The 11910-nt window shown below is 38.4% G+C and overlaps 1 long non-coding RNA gene across 1 annotated transcript; it reads right to left on the bottom strand.

The window, feature by feature from the left end:
• Window positions 1-378: 378 nt before the first annotated feature.
• Window positions 379-11721, bottom strand: LOC144954894 (uncharacterized). The gene is made up of 3 exons (XR_013641418.1): window positions 11698-11721; window positions 10987-11129; window positions 379-487 (listed from the first exon to the last, which is right to left on the bottom strand). It is a non-coding gene; the product is annotated as an uncharacterized LOC144954894 (long non-coding RNA).
• Between the last annotated feature and the right edge of the window lie 189 nt (window positions 11722-11910).

Genomic DNA, 11910 nt, shown 5'->3' with positions numbered 1-11910 from the left:
CACAACCACCACCACCCTCACCGCCACCACCATCACCACCACCATCACCACCACCACCCTCACCACCACCACACTCACAACCACCGCCACCACCCTCACCACCGCCACCATCACCACCACCACCATCACCACCACCACCCTCACCACCCTCACCACCACCACCGCCACCACCACCACCACCCTCACCACCACCACCGCTACCACCACCCTCACCACCACCACCGCCACCACCACCACCACCCTCACCACCACCACCCTCACCACCACCACCCTCACCACCACCACCCTCACCACCACCACCCTCACCACTACCACCCTCACCACCACCACCGCCACCACTACCACCCTCACCACCACCACCCTCACCACCACCACCCTCACCACCACCACCGCCACCACCGCCAGGCGGGGCGAGGTTTGCAGCGAGTGTGTGCGAGACGTAGCGCTGCAAGTTGGCGATCGTGTTAGACACTCCGCCCACTATCACCTGCGGAGACACGGAGAGGCAGTGTACAGTGTAGTGTATAGTGTAGTGTATAGTGTGTAGTGTGTAGTGTAGTGTATAGTGTAGTGTATAGTGTAGTGTATAGTATAGTGTGTAGTGTAGTGTATAGTGTAGTGTATAGTATAGTGTGTAGTGTATAGTGTATAGTGTAGTGTATAGTGTAGTGTATAGTGTAGTGTATAGTATAGTGTATAGTGTAGTGTATAGTGTAGTGTATAGTGTAGTGTGTAGTGTATAGTGTAGTGTGTAGTGTAGTGTATAGTGTAGTGTATAGTGTAGTGTATAGTGTAGTGTATAGTGTAGTGCTTAGTGTAGTGTATAGTGTAGTGTATAGTGTAGTGTATAGTGTAGTGTACAGTGTAGTGTATAGTGTAGTGTATAGTGTAGTGTATAGTGTAGTGTATAGTGTAGTGTATAGTGTAGTGTATAGTGTAGTGTATAGTGTAGTGTATAGTGTAGTGTACAGTGTAGTGTATAGTGTAGTGTGTAGTGTAGTGTGTAGTGTAGTGTATAGTGTAGTGTATAGTGTAGTGTATAGTGTAGTGTGTAGTGTATAGTGTAGTGTATAGTGTAGTGTATAGTGTAGTGTATAGTGTAGTGTGTAGTGTGTAGTGTATAGTGTAGTGTATAGTGTAGTGTATAGTGTAGTGTAGTGTATAGTGTATAGTGTAGTGTATAGTGTAGTAGTGTAGTGTACAGTGTAGTGTATAGTGTAGTGTATAGTGTAGTGTGTAGTGTATAGTGTAGTGTTTAGTGTAGTGTATAGTGTAGTGTATAGTGTAGTGTATAGTGTAGTGTATAGTGTAGTGTATAGTGTAGTGTTTAGTGTAGTGTAGTGTATAGTGTAGTGTATAGTGTAGTGTATAGTGTATAGTGTATAGTGTAGTGTATAGTGTAGTGTTTAGTGTAGTGTAGTGTATAGTGTAGTGTATAGTGTAGTATAGTGTGTAGTGTAGTGTATAGTGTAGTGTGTAGTGTAGTGTATAGTGTAGTGTATAGTGTGTAGTGTATAGTGTAGTGTATAGTGTAGTGTATAGTGTAGTGTGTAGTGTAGTGTATAGTGTAGTGTGTAGTGTAGTGTATAGTGTAGTGTATAGTGTAGTGTGTAGTGTAGTGTATAGTGTAGTGTGTAGTGTAGTGTATAGTGTGTAGTGTATAGTGTAGTGTATAGTGTAGTGTAGTGTGGTGTATAGTGTAGTGTATAGCGTAGTGTGTAGTGTAGTGTATAGTGTGTAGTGTATAGTGTAGTGTGTAGTGTAGTGTATAGTGTAGTGTGTAGTGTAGTGTATAGTGTAGTGTGTAGTGTGGTGTATAGTGTAGTGTATAGTGTAGTGTATAGTGTAGTGTGTAGTGTAGTGTATAGTGTAGTGTATAGTGTGTAGTGTAGTGTAGTGTATAGTGTAGTGTATAGTGTAGTGTATAGTGTATAGTGTAGTATAGTGTGTAGTGTATAGTGTAGTGTATAGTGTAGTGTATAGTGTAGTGATAGTGTGTAGTGTAGTGTATAGTGTAGTGTATAGTGTAGTGTATAGTGTAGTGTTTAGTGTAGTGTGTAGTGTATAGTGTAGTGTTTAGTGTAGTGTAGTGTATAGTGTAGTGTATAGTGTAGTGTATAGTGTGTAGTGTAGTGTATAGTGTAGTGTATAGGTAGTGTATAGTAGTGTAGTGTGTAGTGTAGTGTATAGTGTGTAGTGTATAGTGTAGTGTATAGTGTAGTGTGTAGTGTAGTGTATAGTGTAGTGTGTAGTGTAGTGTATAGTGTAGTGTACAGTGTAGTGTATAGTGTAGTGTGTAGTGTATAGTGTAGTGTAGTGTATAGTGTAGTGTATAGTGTAGTGTATAGTGTAGTGTATAGTGTAGTGTAGTAGTGTATAGTGTAGTGTAGTGTACAGTGTAGTGTATAGTGTAGTGTGTAGTGTAGTGTATAGTGTAGTGTATAGTGTAGTGTATAGTGTAGTATAGTGTGTAGTGTAGTGTATAGTGTAGTGTGTAGTGTATAGTGTAGTAGTGTAGTGTATAGTGTAGTGTATAGTGTAGTGTATAGTGTAGTGTATAGTGTGTAGTGTAGTGTAGTGTATAGTGTAGTGTAGTGTAGTGTATAGTGTAGTGTATAGTGTAGTGTATAGTGTGTAGTGTATAGTGTAGTGTATAGTGTAGTGTATAGTGTAGTGTATAGTGTAGTGTATAGTGTAGTGTGTAGTGTAGTGTATAGTGTATAGTGTAGTAGTGTATAGTGTAGTGTATAGTGTAGTGTAGTGTGTAGTGTATAGTGTAGTGTATAGTGTAGTGTATAGTGTAGTGTATAGTGTAGTGTATAGTGTAGTGTATAGTGTAGTGTATAGTGTAGTGTGTAGTGTAGTGTATAGTGTAGTGTATAGTGTAGTGTGTAGTGTAGTGTATAGTGTAGTGTATAGTGTAGTGTGTAGTGTAGTGTATAGTGTAGTGTATAGTGTAGTGTATAGTGTAGTGTGTAGTGTAGTGTATAGTGTAGTGTAGTAGTGTAGTGTATAGTGTAGTGTATAGTGTAGTGTGTAGTGTAGTGTATAGTGTAGTGTGTAGTGTAGTGTATAGTGTAGTGTATAGTGTAGTGTATAGTGTAGTGTGTAGTGTAGTGTATAGTGTAGTAGTGTAGTGTAGTGTATAGTGTAGTGTGTAGTGTAGTGTATAGTGTAGTGTATAGTGTAGTGATGTAGTGTATAGTGTAGTGTATAGTGTAGTGTATAGTGTAGTGTATAGTGTAGTGTATAGTGTGTAGTGTATAGTGTAGTGTGTAGTGTAGTGTATAGTGTAGTGTATAGTGTAGTGTATAGTGTAGTGTGTAGTGTAGTAGTGTGTAGTGTAGTGTATAGTGTAGTGTGTAGTGTATAGTGTAGTGTATAGTGTAGTGTATAGTGTAGTGTGTAGTGTATAGTGTAGTGTATAGTGTAGTGTGTAGTGTATAGTGTAGTGTATAGTGTAGTGTATAGTGTAGTGTGTAGTGTATTAGTGTAGTGTATAGTGTATGTATAGTGTAATGTGTAGTGTAGTGTATAGTGTAGTGTATAGTGTAGTGTATAGTGTAGTGTGTAGTGTATAGTGTAGTGTGTAGTGTATAGTGTAGTGTATAGTGTAGTGTATAGTGTAGTGTATAGTGTAGTGTGTAGTGTAGTGTATAGTGTAGTGTGTAGTGTAGTGTGTAGTGTATAGTGTAGTGTATAGTGTAGTGTATAGTGTAGTGTATTAGTGTAGTGTAGTGTGTAGTGTAGTGTGTAGTGTGTAGTGTAGTGTGTAGTGTAGTGTATAGTGTAGTGTATAGTGTAGTGTATAGTGTAGTGTATAGTGTAGTGTATAGTGTATAGTAGTGTAGTGTATAGTAGTGTAGTGTAGTGTGTAGTGTAGTGTGTAGTGTATTGTGTAGTGTATAGTGTAGTGTAGTGTAGTAGTGTAGTGTAGTGTGTAGTGTAGTGTATAGTGTAGTGTTAGTGTAGTGTAGTAGTGTAGTGTAGTGTGTAGTGTGTTGTGTAGTGTAGTGTATAGTGTAGTGTATAGTGTAGTGTATAGTGTAGTGTATAGTGTAGTGTATAGTGTAGTGTGTAGTGTAGTGTAGTGTAGTGTATTGTGTAGTGTAGTGTGTAGTGTAGTGTATAGGTTGTAGTGTATAGTGTAGTGTGTAGTGTAGTGTATAGTGTAGTGTAGTAGTGTAGTGTATAGTGTAGTGTATAGTGTAGTGTATAGTGTAGTGTGTAGTGTAGTGTATAGTGGTAGTGTGTAGTGTAGTGTAGTGTGTAGTGTATGTTGTGTAGTGTGTAGTGTAGTGTATAGTGTAGTGTGTAGTGTAGTGTATAGTGTAGTGTATAGTGTAGTGTATAGTGTAGTGTGTAGTGTAGTGTATAGTGTAGTGTGTAGTGTAGTGTATAGTGTAGTGTGTTAGTGTAGTGTATAGTGTAGTGTATAGTGTAGTGTGTAGTGTAGTAGTGTAGTGTATAGTGTAGTGTATAGTGTAGTGTATAGTGTAGTGTATAGTGTGTAGTGTATAGTGTAGTGTGTAGTGTAGTGTATAGTGTAGTGTATAGTGTAGTGTGTAGTGTAGTGTATAGTGTAGTGTGTTAGTGTATAGTGTAGTGTATAGTGTAGTGTATAGTGTAGTGTGTGTAGTGTAGTGTATAGTGTAGTGTGTAGTGTATAGTGTAGTGTATAGTGTAGTGTATAGTGTAGTGTGTAGTGTATAGTGTAGTGTATAGTGTAGTGTATAGTGTAGTGTGTAGTGTAGTGTATAGTGTAGTGTATAGTGTAGTGTATAGTGTAGTGTGTAGTGTTTAGTGTAGTGTAGTGTGTAGTGTATAGTGTAGTGTAGTGTTAGTGTAGTGTATAGTGTAGTGTATAGTGTAGTGTGTAGTGTAGTGTATAGTGTAGTGTAGTGTGTAGTGTATAGTGTAGTGTATAGTGTAGTGTATAGTGTAGTGTATAGTGTAGTTGTAGTGTGTAGTGTAGTGTGTAGTGTAGTGTGTAGTGTAGTGTATAGTGTAGTGTATAGTGTAGTGTATAGTGTAGTGTAGTGTATAGTTAGTGTAGTGTATAGTGTAGTGTAGTGTGTAGTGTATAGTGTAGTGTATAGTGTAGTTGTAGTGTATAGTGTAGTGTAGTGTGTAGTGTAGTGTATAGTGTAGTATAGTGTAGTGTATAGTGTAGTGTATAGTGTAGTGTGTAGTGTATAGTGTAGTTAGTGTGTAGTGTATAGTGTAGTGTATAGTGTAGTGTATAGTGTAGTGTTGTAGTGTATAGTGTAGTGTATAGTGTAGTGTAGTAGTGTGTAGTGTAGTGTGTAGTGTAGTGTGTAGTGTAGTGTATAGTGTAGTGTGTAGTGTAGTGTGTAGTGTAGTGTATAGTGTAGTGTATAGTGTAGTGTATAGTGTAGTGTATAGTATAGTGTGTAGTGTGTAGTGTAGTGTGTAGTGTAGTGTGTAGTGTAGTGTGTAGTGTATAGTGTAGTGTATTAGTGTAGTGTATAGTGTAGTGTGTAGTGTAGTGTGTAGTGTAGTGTGTAGTGTATTAGTGTATAGTGTAGTGTGTAGTGTAGTGTATAGTGTAGTGTATAGTGTAGTGTATAGTGTAGTGTATAGTAGTGTATAGTGTAGTGTTAGTGTAGTGTGTATAGTGTAGTGTATAGTGTATAGTGTAGTGTAGTAGTGTAGTGTGTAGTGTAGTGTAGTGTTGTGTAGTGTATAGTGTAGTGTATAGTGTAGTGTATAGTGTATAGTGTATAGTGTATAGTGTAGTGGTATAGTGTAGTAGTGTATAGTGTAGTGTGTAGTGTAGTGTGTAGTAGTGTAGTGTAGTGTAGTTAGTGTAGTGTAGTGTATAGTGTAGTGTTTAGTGTAGTAGTGTATAGTGTAGTGTAGTGTATAGTGTAGTGTATAGTGTAGTGTATAGTGTAGTGTATAGTGTAGTGTATAGTGTAGTGTTATAGTGTAGTGTATAGTGTAGTGTATAGTGTAGTGTATAGTGTAGTGTAGTGTATAGTGTAGTGTAGTGTAGGTAAGTGTAGTGTAGTGTAGTGTAGTGTATAGTGTAGTGTATAGTGTAGTGTATGTGTGTAGTGTAGTGTGTAGTGTATAGTGGTAGTGTATAGTGGTAGTGTAGTGTAGTGTAGTGTATAGTGTAGTGTATAGTGTAGTGTAGTGTTGTGTAGTGTATAGTGTAGTGTATAGTGTAGTGTATAGTGTAGTGTATAGTGTTGTAGTGTAGTGTGTAGTGTAGTGTGTAGTGTAGTGTAGTGTTTAGTGTAGTGTATAGTGTAGTGTATAGTGTAGTGTGTAGTGTATAGTGTAGTGTATAGTGTAGTGTGTATAGTGTAGTGTATAGGTGTAGTGTATAGTGTAGTGTATAGTGTAGTGTATAGTGTAGTGTAGTAGTGTAGTGTGTAGTGTAGTAGTGTAGTGTAGTGTAGTGTAGTGTATAGTGTAGTGTATAGTGTAGTGTATAGTGTAGTGTATAGTGTAGTTAGTGTAGTGTATAGTGTAGTGTATAGTGGTAGTGTAGTGTAGTGTAGTGTAGTGTTAGTGTAGTGTATAGTGTAGTAGTGTAGTGTGTAGTGTAGTGTATAGTGTAGTGTTAGTGTAGTGTAGTGTAGTGTATAGTGTAGTGTAGTGTAGTGTATAGTGTAGTGTATAGTGTAGTGTGTAGTGTAGTAGTGTAGTGTATAGTGTAGTGTAGTGTAGTGTATAGTGTAGTGTATAGTGTAGTGTATAGTGTAGTGTGTAGTGTAGTGTATAGTGTAGTGTTAGTGTAGTGTATAGTGTATAGTGTAGTGTGTTAGTGTAGTGTGTAGTGTAGTGTGTAGTGTAGTGTAGTGTTGTGTAGTGTAGTGTGTAGTGTATAGTGTAGTGTATAGTGTAGTGTATAGTGTAGTGTGTAGTGTAGTGTATAGTGTAGTGTATAGTGTAGTGTGTAGTGTATTGTGTAGTGTATAGTGTAGTGTGTAGTGTAGTGTAGTGTATAGTGTAGTGTATAGTGTAGTGTATAGTGTAGTGTAGTAGTGTAGTAGTGTAGTGTAGTGTATAGTGTAGTGTATAGTGTAGTGTGTAGTGTTAGTGTAGTAGTGTAGTGTATAGTGTAGTGTAGTGTATAGTGTAGTGTATAGTGTAGTGTATAGTGTAGTGTGTAGTGTAGTGTATAGTGTAGTGTGTAGTGTAGTAGTGTAGTGTATAGTGTAGTGTATAGTGTAGTGTATAGTGTAGTGTATAGTGTAGTGTAGTGTGTAGTGTAGTGTGTAGTGTAGTGTAGTAGTGTAGTGTATAGTGTAGTGTATAGTGTAGTGTATAGTGTAGTGTAGTGTATAGTGTAGTGTATAGTGTAGTGTAGTGTATGTAGTGTAGTGTATAGTAGTGTAGTGTATAGTGTAGTGTAGTGTGTAGTGTATAGTGTAGTGTAGTGTGTAGTGTAGTGTATAGTGTAGTATAGTGTAGTGTATAGTGTAGTGTATAGTGTAGTGTATAGTGTAGTGTATAGTGTAGTGTATAGTGTAGTGTGTAGTGTATAGTGTAGTGTATAGTGTAGTGTATAGTGTAGTGTATAGTGTAGTGTATAGTGTAGTGTATAGTGTAGTGTTAGTGTATTGTGTAGTGTATAGTGTAGTGTGTAGTGTAGTGTATAGTGTAGTGTATAGTGTAGTGTGTAGTGTAGTGTATAGTGTAGTGTATAGTGTAGTGTATAGTGTAGTGTAGTGTAGTGTGTAGTGTAGTGTATAGTGTAGTGTGTAGTGTAGTGTATAGTGTAGTGTATAGTGTAGTGTGTAGTGTAGTGTTTAGTGTAGTGTGTAGTGTAGTGTATAGTGTAGTGTATAGTGTAGTGTTAGTGTAGTGTGTAGTGTATAGTGTAGTGTGTAGTGTAGTGTATAGTGTAGTGTGTAGTGTAGTGTATAGTGTAGTGTATAGTGTAGTGTGTAGTGTATAGTGTAGTGTATAGTGTAGTGTATAGTGTGTAGTGTATAGTGTAGTGTATAGTGTAGTGTATAGTGTAGTGTATAGTGTAGTTGTGTAGTGTAGTGTAGTGTAGTGTGTAGTGTATAGTGTAGTGTATAGTGTAGTGTATAGTGTAGTGTGTAGTGTAGTGTATAGTGTAGTGTATAGTGTAGTGTGTAGTGTATAGTTGTAGTGTATAGTGTAGTGTATAGTGTAGTGTGTAGTGTATAGTGTAGTGTATAGTGTAGTGTATAGTGTAGTGTGTAGTGTAGTGTATAGTGTAGTGTATAGTGTAGTGTATAGTGTAGTGTGTATGTATAGTGTAGTGTAGTGTGTAGGTGTATAGTGTAGTGTATAGTGTAGTGTATAGTGTAGTGTGTAGTGTAGTGTATAGTGTAGTGTGTAGTGTAGTGTGTAGTGTATAGTGTAGTGTATAGTGTAGTGTATAGTGTAGTGTATAGTGTAGTGTAGTGTGTATTGTAGTGTGTAGTGTAGTGTGTAGTGTAGTGTATAGTGTAGTGTATAGTGTAGTGTGTAGTGTATAGTAGTGTAGTGTATAGTAGTGTAGTGTATAGTGTAGTGTAGTGTGTAGTGTATAGTGTAGTGTATAGTGTAGTGTAGTGTATAGTGTAGTGTGTAGTGTAGTGTATAGTGTAGTATAGTGTAGTGTATAGTGTAGTGTGTAGTGTATAGTGTAGTGTGTAGTGTATAGTGTAGTGTATAGTGTAGTGTATAGTGTAGTGTGTAGTGTATAGTGTAGTGTATAGTGTAGTGTATAGTATAGTGTGTAGTGTAGTGTGTAGTGTAGTGTGTAGTGTAGTGTATAGTGTAGTGTGTAGTGTAGTGTGTAGTGTAGTGTATAGTGTAGTGTATAGTGTAGTGTATAGTATAGTGTGTAGTGTGTAGTGTAGTGTGTAGTGTAGTGTGTAGTGTAGTGTGTAGTGTATAGTGTAGTGTATAGTGTAGTGTATAGTGTAGTGTGTAGTGTAGGTGTAGTGTAGTGTATAGTGTATAGTGTAGTGTGTAGTGTAGTGTATAGTGTAGTGTATAGTGTAGTGTATAGTGTAGTGTATAGTAGTGTATAGTGTAGTGTGTAGTGTAGTGTATAGTGTAGTGTATAGTGTAGTGTATAGTGTAGTGTATAGTGTAGTGTAGTGTATAGTGTGTAGTGTAGTGTATAGTGTAGTGTATAGTGTAGTGTATAGTGTGTAGTGTATAGTGTGTAGTGTATAGTGTAGTGTATAGTAGTGTATAGTGTAGTGTGTAGTGTAGTGTGTAGTGTAGTGTGTAGTGTATAGTGTAGTGTATAGTGTAGTGTATAGTATAGTGTGTAGTGTAGTGTATAGTGTAGTGTAGTGTATAGTGTAGTGTAGTGTATAGTGTAGTGTATAGTGTAGTGTATAGTGTAGTGTATAGTGTAGTGTATAGTGTAGTGTAGTGTATAGTGTAGTGTATAGTGTAGTGTATAGTGTAGTGTATAGTGTAGTGTAGTGTATAGTATAGTGTATAGTGTAGTGTATAGTGTAGTGTATAGTGTAGTGTATAGTGTAGTGTAGTGTATAGTGTAGTGTATAGTGTAGTGTATAGTGTATAGTGTAGTGTACAGTGTAGTGTATAGTGTAGTGTATAGTGTAGTGTGTAGTGTAGTGTATAGTGTAGTGTATAGTGTAGTGTATAGCGTAGTGTATAGTGTGTAGTGTAGTGTGTAGTGTAGTGTGTAGTGTAGTGTGTAGTGTATAGTGTAGTGTATAGTGTAGTGTATAGTGTAGTGTAGTGTATAGTGTAGTGTATAGTGTAGTGTATAGTGTAGTGTATAGTGTAGTGTATAGTGTAGTGTATAGTGTAGTGTGTAGTGTATAGTGTAGTGTGTAGTGTATAGTGTAGTGTATAGTGTAGTGTATAGTGTAGTGTATAGTGTAGTGTATAGTGTAGTGTAGTGTATAGTGTAGTGTATAGTGTAGTGTATAGTGTAGTGTATAGTGTAGTGTATAGTGTAGTGTAGTGTATAGTGTAGTGTATAGTGTATAGTGTAGTGTGTAGTGTAGTGTGTAGTGTATAGTGTAGTGTATAGTGTAGTGTATAGTGTAGTGTATAGTGTAGTGTATAGTGTAGTGTATAGTGTATAGTGTAGTGTATAGTGTAGTGTATAGTGTATAGTGTAGTGTAGTGTATAGTGTAGTGTATAGTGTAGTGTATAGTGTATTGTATAGTGTAGTGTATAGTGTAGTGTATAGTGTAGTGTGTAGTGTAGTGTATAGTGTAGTGTATAGTGTAGTGTATAGTGTATTGTATAGTGTAGTGTATAGTGTAGTGTATAGTGTAGTGTATAGTGTATTGTATAGTGTAGTGTGTAGTGTAGTGTATAGTGTAGTGTATAGTGTAGTGTATAGTGTAGTGTGTAGTGTAGTGTATAGTGTAGTGTATAGTGTATAGTGTAGTGTGTAGTGTAGTGTACAGTGTAGTGTATAGTGTAGTGTGTAGTGTAGTGTATAGTGTAGTGTATAGTGTAGTGTGTAGTGTAGTGTATAGTGTAGTGTATAGTGTAGTGTATAGTGTATTGTATAGTGTAGTGTGTAGTGTAGTGTATAGTGTAGTGTATAGTGTAGTGTATAGTGTATTGTATAGTGTAGTGTGTAGTGTAGTGTATAGTGTAGTGTGTAGTGTATAGTGTAGTGTATAGTGTAGTGTGTAGTGTAGTGTATAGTGTAGTGTATAGTGTAGTGTATAGTGTAGTGTATAGTGCAGTGTGTAGTGTAGTGTAGTGTATAGTGTAGTGTAGTGTATAGTGTAGTGTATAGTGTAGTGTATAGTGTAGTGTATAGTGTAGTAGTGTATAGTGTAGTGTATAGTGTAGTGTATAGTGTAGTGTGTAGTGTAGTGTGTAGTGTAGTGTATAGTGTAGTGTATAGTGTAGTAGTGTATAGTGTAGTGTATAGTGTAGTGTATAGTGTAGTGTATAGTGTATAGTGTAGTGTAGTGTATAGTGTAGTGTATAGTGTAGTGTATAGTGTAGTGTGTAGTGTAGTGTATAGTGTAGTGTACCTCTAGCAGTGCACGTGACATGTGTATGCTGGTTCCCTGTCCCGGCTGTCCCAGGAGGCAGCTGTGGACAGGTCGATGGGCTCCAGCGACAAGTCCCAGAGCTCGACTCAGCTCGGAGGGAGCGCACAGCAAAAAACTCTCTCCTGGGGCACGCACACAGACACACACAGACACACACAGACACACACAGACACACACACAGACAGAGAGACACACAGACACACACACAGTGAGACACACACAGACACGCACACAGACACACACACAGACACACACACAGACACACACAGACACAGACACACACACAGACACACACACAGACACACACACAGAGACACACACAGACACACACACAGACACACACACAGACACACACAGAGACAGACACAGAGACACACACACACACAGACACAACAACAACAACAACAACCGCCATTCACCATTAAGTGGCGGTGACGTCACCACGACGCTGGCACACAGACACAGACACACACAGTGTGTGTCTATGTGTGTGTGTGTGTGTCTCACTGTGTGTGTGTGTGTCTCTCTGTGTGTCTCTCTGTGTGTGCACCACCACCACACCTACCCTGCTGTTCGATGCCCGCGCGACCAGCCCGCCCGCTCATCTGCACGTACTCCTGTCTCTGTGTGTCTCACTGTGTGTCTCTGTGTCTGTCTGTGTGTCTCTCTGTGTGTGTGTACCACGCGTACCCTGCCGTTCGATGCCCGCGCGACCAGCCCGCTCGCTCATCTGCACGTACTCCTGTCTCTGTGTGTCTCTGTGTGTGTCTGTGTCTCACTCTGTGTGTCTGTGTGTCTCTCCGTGTGTGCCACACGTACCCTCCCGTTCGATGCCCGCGCGACCAGCCCGCCCGCTCATCTGCACGTACTCCTGTCTCTGTGTGTCTCTGTGTGTGTCTGTGT

The sequence above is a fragment of the Lampetra fluviatilis genome, unplaced genomic scaffold (genome assembly GCF_964198595.1).
Source record: "Lampetra fluviatilis unplaced genomic scaffold, kcLamFluv1.1 SCAFFOLD_871, whole genome shotgun sequence".
Classification (NCBI taxonomy): domain Eukaryota; kingdom Metazoa; phylum Chordata; class Hyperoartia; order Petromyzontiformes; family Petromyzontidae; genus Lampetra; species Lampetra fluviatilis.
This window is presented reverse-complemented; position numbering and strand designations above follow the sequence as displayed.